This window comes from Nematolebias whitei, chromosome 12 (assembly GCF_014905685.2).
Source record: "Nematolebias whitei isolate Nwh7 chromosome 12, NemWhi1, whole genome shotgun sequence".
NCBI lineage: Eukaryota > Metazoa > Chordata > Actinopteri > Cyprinodontiformes > Rivulidae > Nematolebias > Nematolebias whitei.
The window spans coordinates 18,972,612-18,980,118 of record NC_056509.1 but is presented as its reverse complement, the minus strand read 5'-3'; positions in this window follow the sequence as shown (position 1 = coordinate 18,980,118).

Genomic DNA, 7,507 nt, shown 5'->3' with positions numbered 1-7,507 from the left:
TTAAACAGGGGTGGAGGCCTCCGGGTTCAACTGTCCCCCTCTTACAATGCTGTTATTGCTAGTATCTCTCAATCCCCTGTGAATAGTAAACAGCCATCAGTGTGCTAATGATCCATTGTTAGGCTGATGGTCCTTCTTGAGCATGTGATCAGCTGGTTTTGGTTGTCAGCAGCAAAACTGGTTGATCCACCCTGAGAAGGTGCTATTTAAGAGACTGAGCTGAAAACAGCACCTCAGACTGAGGAAGTCTCTCGGATGAGAGACGAAACGTTTCTAGAATTTTTTTTGCTTTGTTTTGCTTTTGTTTTTTTGAATGTCCAGAGGACCAGATTGAACTTTTTTGGATTTTTCTACCTGGATTATTGAGCATGCATCAGGATAGAGTATCACGTACTGCTGACTGCAGACAAGCTTCTGGAATAAACAATGTTTTCTAAAGCATCAGTTACATTAAAACTTGAGAAAATTTCTGAAACAGAAGACAGTGAAAGAAAGAAAGATAGTGGTGGTCTTCTTCAAAGGAAGATATTGACAAAAGAAGATAGTCATTGGCTACTGTTTGATTTTACAAACTTGATATAATTACATATGACCAGATCAACACTGGTGTGGCTTTAAAATAAAGATCATCACTACTACTTATAGACTTAAAACAGACGAAAAACACACAAAAGCTTTATTCTACAACCGTCTCAATTACTGTACATGTCAAGCCATTGTTTTTCACATCTTCCCTCTCCGTAACCCAGCCATGTCCATTAGCATGATAAACTCCAGCGGATTATATTCTATAAATAACAAGAACATGTTTAATAACCTCACATGACCCTTGCAATGCACTTTAATGTAAAGAGCACTAGTTATTATTGCAGTTATTCAAGCCGTATGTTCATAAGTGGCACGGTTGCATCTGGTTTCTGTCTGCTTTAAATCAATCCGTGTGATGATTCACCCTGAGAAACCTCACAGGAGAGAGGAGGTCCTCAAAGAACTCGTGTATCAGCGTTCCCTCCTCTGCTCATCTGTAGGATCGTATGTACAGAGCTGTAAAAACTTTGTGAGCTTGGTACGTTTTTTTTCCGTTGTTCAATGGGATCCAGAGTGATTCTCTTTGCTTGAAGACATTTTTACATCAGACATTCAGTTTTACTGCCTCTGTAAAGTGGGAACAGGCTCAGTTCTTTGACAGAATGACTGTTTGACGACATTCACTTCAAATAACTGATATTCTTGAACAATAGTCAGTGGGACCTATTTAATCGTTTTCTTGTTCTGTATTTTTTACACAACAGCAAATACTGTATGTTCTTTATTGGACATCAAAAATAAATCTTAAAATATTTCTAAAGTTTATGTGGTCAAACAGGCTAGGTTTACTCTGCTTTTCAGCTGATACATTATATATATATGTAATACTTTGCTTTTAGTGATTATTAGCATGGCAGACCCATTCATGTGTAATCTATTTTTGCACAAATCAAAATATTAATTACTGCTGTTTTATTATGCAAAGGTGACTGAAGTGATGGCATCCCGAATCTTTAACAGTGGGAGTGCAAACTTATGGGTTTTGACTTTTCAGAATACTTCTTCAGACACTGGTATGCAGTTTTTATCCATTTAACTTTGCTTTTTTAGTTCAAAAGTAAATTTTTGAACTAAAACTTTTTTTTTTTTTTTTTTGCTAATTGGCGTTACACTCTAGGGCCATGTCAGATTGTAGCATTGCTCTAGTCTAGATTACTGAATTCTAGTACAAACCTAACTCCATGGGTATTCCATCAGTGCTAGATTGTGTTCTACCCTGCCCTGACATGTGGAGGAATGAACACCATTCAGATACACGAGAGCCTGAAAGGTGAAGGGCTTTTCTAGGCAGAACCTCAACCACATCCATCTTTCTTTCTTCCTCATCTAGCAGATCTATTGGCATCAGAACATTCGACATTTGTAATGGGGGGTTAAGCATCTATGTTTACCTACATAAGTAAACATTTGATTCAATAACTATTGTAGAGAGCATGGCACAACAAGAAGTAGCCTGACCAACAGCCCCCCTTAAATGAATAGAGCATGCTCTGCTTCCTTCACTCATTCTAACCACCCCCCACATCCACACCCCACCCCCGATTGACAACTGCCAGCACAGTGTCCTGCCAAGGCAGGTGACCTAGAGGAAACACTGCATGATGTGGTGTGATGAGTTGTTGTAGGTAACCAGGAAAACCCAGAGTGGACTTTTAGTGGCTTGATAATTATCCTATTAATCAAGTGGAATGGAGTCATCCACGAAGAAACAGAAAGCACTGGATGAACTAATACAGTATTTCATGGGGGGGTTCAAATAAATATTTTTAAAATGTGTGGGGGACACGTCCCCATCACATATAATTGATGTGGCACCTATGAGCAGATATGACTATAGTGATAAAAAATAGTTCTTGCTTGGTGCCCAGAAGGCAAAATGAAGGGCAGCCAAGTGTAGATGGGCCACTGTAGCTGTGTGTTGCAATAACTTGCTTGCTAACTTCTGTAAGGTCAAGATGGAGTGATAGCCAAGACATGAGTCCTACTAAAAATCTTAATAACCAAACTACGGTGGAGTGTGTGAACCCAAAAGCACTGACACAATGCCGCCATGCTCCACTCAGGACCCAGATATGCTGCCACTAAAAAATTAAAAAATGACCACCATGGCCTTGCTATTGAAGTTTTGTGAATGCTAAAAATCACTGTTCTCCATCACATGCAATGATGAGCTTTCTTACTCTATCACAAGCTGAGCGGAGCTCGCTGCGTTCTTGATGAGCAACTTACCTAAACCAAAGACTTTTCATAATCTGGCTGATATTTTTACATTGAAGCGTGTAAGACATTATATAAGAATTTTGGGGTTGAAAAGATGTTTAGGCTAAAACTTTTAAAGCTAAATTTGTAATAAAAGTGGCACTGTGGTGCAGCTGGTAGAGCTGCTGCCTTTCAGCAAAAAAGTTGTAGGTTCAAATCCCTGCTAGGGGACTTTCTAGGTGGAGTTTGTATGTTCTCTCTGTGCATGCGTGGGTTTTCTCCGGGTACTCCAGTTTCCTCCCACAGACCAAAAACATGCATGTTAGACTGATTGGTAACTCTAAATTGTCCCTAGGTGTGAGTGAGAGAGTGAATGGCTGTTTGTCTCGTTTGTCTCTGTGTCCCTGTGATGGACTGGAGGCCTGTCCAGGGTGTCCCCCGCCTGTCACACAGTGATGGCTGTACATGGACACAAGTGATCTCTGTGACCCAAAAAGGAAGCAGCGGGTAGAGATAATGGATGGATAGTACTAAAAGCAAAAACAGTGTGGATGTCAAAAACAATTTTTTTAAATGAAAAAACACGTACATAAAAAAATACAACAATAAAAACGTGTTATAATTATTTGTTTTTCTTTATCATCAACAACTATTGAGACTGCGGTGACTCTTCAACGTGTCAATAAACTCACTGAGCAGATTGTATTACCTTTAAACATTCAGGACTTTGTGTTTTAATGAAGCTGCTTGTCTTTGCCTAATATTTGTCTTTCAGCTGCTCCCTTTGTCAGGGGTAACCATAGCAACTATTTTTTAGTAATTAATTTATGCCAGATGCCCTTCTTGAAACAACCTGAGCTTGAAGCTGCAGCCTCAGGATTACAAAACCACAGCATTGATCACCAATCTACCACAGCCTAACTTTTATTTTCTTAATATCTACAGCAGACTTTTTGTTATTTATTTTTTTATTTCCGCTGCTCCCTTCCTCAGGGGTTGCAGCAAACTAACTCGCACGAAGACTTGGTAATTGTTTTTACTCTGGATGTTCTTCCTGACACAACCACAGACCACCGAGCTACATGAGCCCGGAGCAGAGAGCTGCCAACTAGTGCACCAGAGGGAACAGATGGTGGGGGTTGAGGGCCTTGCTCAAGGGCCCAGAGTGGGTTCATACGAGAGTGGAGGCAGGTGTGGATATTTCAGTATTTCCACCAACATTTTTTTATATTCGTCTGTACTGGGGGTCAGACTGGTGACCTTCTGGTCACAGTCTCACCTTCTCTAACCTCTGTTCCATGTGGTTAATTATTATTTTGCAAATTTGTAAAACCAATTAAATCCTATTAAAAGGGACAACAGGCAGTGGTACTAATTCTTAAAAAAAAAACGTTGCAACGGTTATTGGTGAACATTAATTAAACAAAACTCTGCTACACTCAATATTTGTAAAGTAAATGTTCCACAAATTACTTAATAAGGTTAAGTCAGGTCATCTGGACAGAAAGAAGAATCTGTCCAGATGACCTGACTTAACCTTATTAGATTTTTCTACCTGGATAATTGAGCGGGCAGCACGGTGGCGCAACTGGTAGAGCTGCTGCCTCTCAGCGAGCAGGTCCCTGGTTCAAACCCCGGTCCAGGGGCCTTTCTGGGTGGAGTTTGCATGTTCTCTCCGTGCATGCGTGGGTTTTCTCCGGGTACTCCGGTTTCCTCCCACAGACCAAAAACATGCATGTTAGGCTGATTGGTAACTCTAAATTGTCCCTAGGTGTGAGTGGGAGAGTGAATGGTTGTTTGTCTCGTTTGTCTCTGTGTGTCCCTGTGATGGACTTGCGACCTGTCCAGGGTGTACCCCGCCCCTCGCACAGTGATTGCTGGACATGGGCACCAGCGACCCCCGTGACCCAAAATGGAACAAACGGGTAAAGAAAATGGATGGATGGATGGATGGATGGATTATTGAGCATGAATCAGGATGTACCACAAATGATATTGGATTTACTTCGTCTGAGAGCGGGCGCCTCAGAAGAGATGAAGAAGTGTGCGGTGCTTTGCCTCACGGAAACGTGGATTACAAGTGAAACGCCGGACTCAGTCTTCCAGCTGGATGACAGACTTTTATTTCGAGCGGACCGCTGCAGCGAGCTAACGGGGAAATCACGGGGGGGCGGAGTATGTATTTACGTGAGTAAGAGTTGGTCCACGAACTGTACTGTTGTAAATAGCTCATGCTCGAAGGCTTTGGAGCAAATAACAGTGAAATGTCGGCCACATTATCTACCCCGAGAGTTCACAGTGACTTTTATCACAGTTGTTTACATTCCTCCGGACGCTAATGCTAATGAATCACTACAGGAGCTACATGATATCATCAGCTCGCTGCAGAACAAACACCCCGAGGCTCTTTACGTGGTAGCCGGAGACTTTAACCACGTGAATCTAAAGGACTGTCTCCCAAGCTTTAATCAGCATGTGACGATTCCGACACGTGGAGACCGCACGCTGGACCGTGTTTACACGAACGTAAAAGATGCATACAAAGCCGAACCCCGCCCCCACCTAGGACTGTCAGACCACATCTCAATCTTCCTGGCTCCTGCTTACATGCCCCCGCTGAGACGCTCCAGACCGGTTCAAAATAAAGTTAAATGCTGGATCCAGGACAGTGGCCCCATACTGAGAGATTGTTTTGATCGAACAGACTGGCAGGTTTTCAGAGAAGCTGCTGAAAATGGAGGTTCGCTTGATCTTGACCAATACACATCCTCAGTACTGGGTTACATTAGTACATGTACTGACACAGTCTCCACTATCAGAAATGTTAAAAGCTACCCAAACAGAAAACCTTGGCTGAATGCAGAGGTGCGTACCCTGCTGGAAGCCAGGAACACTGCCTTCAGGTCTGGAAACTCAGAGGAGCTGAGTAGGACAAGAAAAGAGCTGGTTGCTGGTATTAAGAGGGCCAAGGCCACATATGCACAGAGGATCGAGGGTCAATTCATCTCACAAGACCCTCGGAGCATGTGGAGGGGCATTAAGTGCATAACAGATTATAAAGGAAGGAGTGAACAATGTCCCAAAGACCCATCTCTGCCTGATGCCCTCAACAAGTTCTATGCACGCTTTGAAGACCCGAACAGACCACCCAGCACCAGACTCACCTCGCCACCGGATGAAGAGCATCTCAGCGTGACCTCAGCAGAAGTAAGGAGTACCTTCAGGAGGATTAATCCGCACAAGGCAACTGGCCCAGACAACATCCCCGGAAAAGTGTTGAAGGAATGTGCTGATCAGCTCTGTGAGGTGCTGGCAGACATCTTTAACACCTCACTTACCCTGGAGACAGTTCCCACCTGCCTGAAGACTGCCACCATCATCCCAGTCCCAAAAAGCTCTACAGTGACTGGTCTGAATGACTATCGGTCAGTGGCCCTCACCCCGATAGTCGCTAAATGCTTCGAAAAACTGGTCATGACTCACATCAAAACAACCATCAACATCAACGAGGACCCTCATCAGTACGCATACCGTGAGAACCGATCAACAGAGGATGCAATCTCCTCTGTGGTCCACACTGCGCTCAACCACCTGGAGCAGAAAAACTCTTACGTCCGTATGCTCTTTGTGGACTTCACATCCGCCTTCAACACCATGATCCCCCAAACCCTGATGGACAAACTATCCACACTAGGACTAAGCCCCTCCATCTGCAACTGGGTACTAGACTTTTTAACAAACAGACCACAGTTAGTGAGGATCCACAACCTCTCCTCCTCCACCATAACCCTCAGCACTGGCTCTCCTCAGGGATGTGTGTTGAGCCCCCTCCTGTTTACTCTGCTCACATATGATTGTGCAGCTACCCATCCAGGCTGTCACATTGTAAAGTTTGCAGATGATACAGCGGTGGTGGGATGCATCACAAACAATGATGAGTCCAGCTACAGGCAGGAGGTGGAACACCTGGAGAGCTGGTGCAGAGAGAATAACCTTCACATCAATGTGAAGAAGACAAAGGAGATGATTGTGGACTTCAGAAGGAACAAAAACACCTACACCCCCCTGAACATAAGAGGATCTGCGGTGGAAGTGGTCTCCAGCTACAAGTACTTGGGTGTACACATGAATGACAACCTCAGCTGGAGCAACAACACCACCAGCCTGATCAAGAAAGCTCATCAGAGACTCTACTTCCTCAGACGGCTGAGGCGAGCTGGTCTGGGAAGCTCAGTCCTCACCTCCTTCTACAGGTGTGCAGTGGAGAGCATCCTGTGCTCGAGCATCAATGTGTGGCATGGAGGCTGCACAGCTGCAGAAAGAAAAGCTTTGCAGAGAGTGGTGAAGGCTGCACAGAAATCTGTTGGAGTCAGTCTCCCCACCATCACAGACATCTACACCTCCAGATGCAGGAAGAGGGCTACCTGCATCATGAAGGACCCCACCCACCCAGCACACACACTTTTTGCCCCACTCCCCTCAGGAAGGAGGTTAAGGAGCATTAAGTGTAGAACCACTAGACTGAGGAACAGCTTCTACCCTGAGGCTGTTAGACTCATGAATCTCTAACTAGAATAATCACTGTGAAAAACCATATCATGTTGCTGCTGATCTGTTTCATGTTGCTGCTGATCTGTTTCAATGTTGATGTGTTCATGCGTGCACATCTGCTAACAGACTCATGTTCATGTTTGTGGTGATGTTCAATGTTTTATGTTAT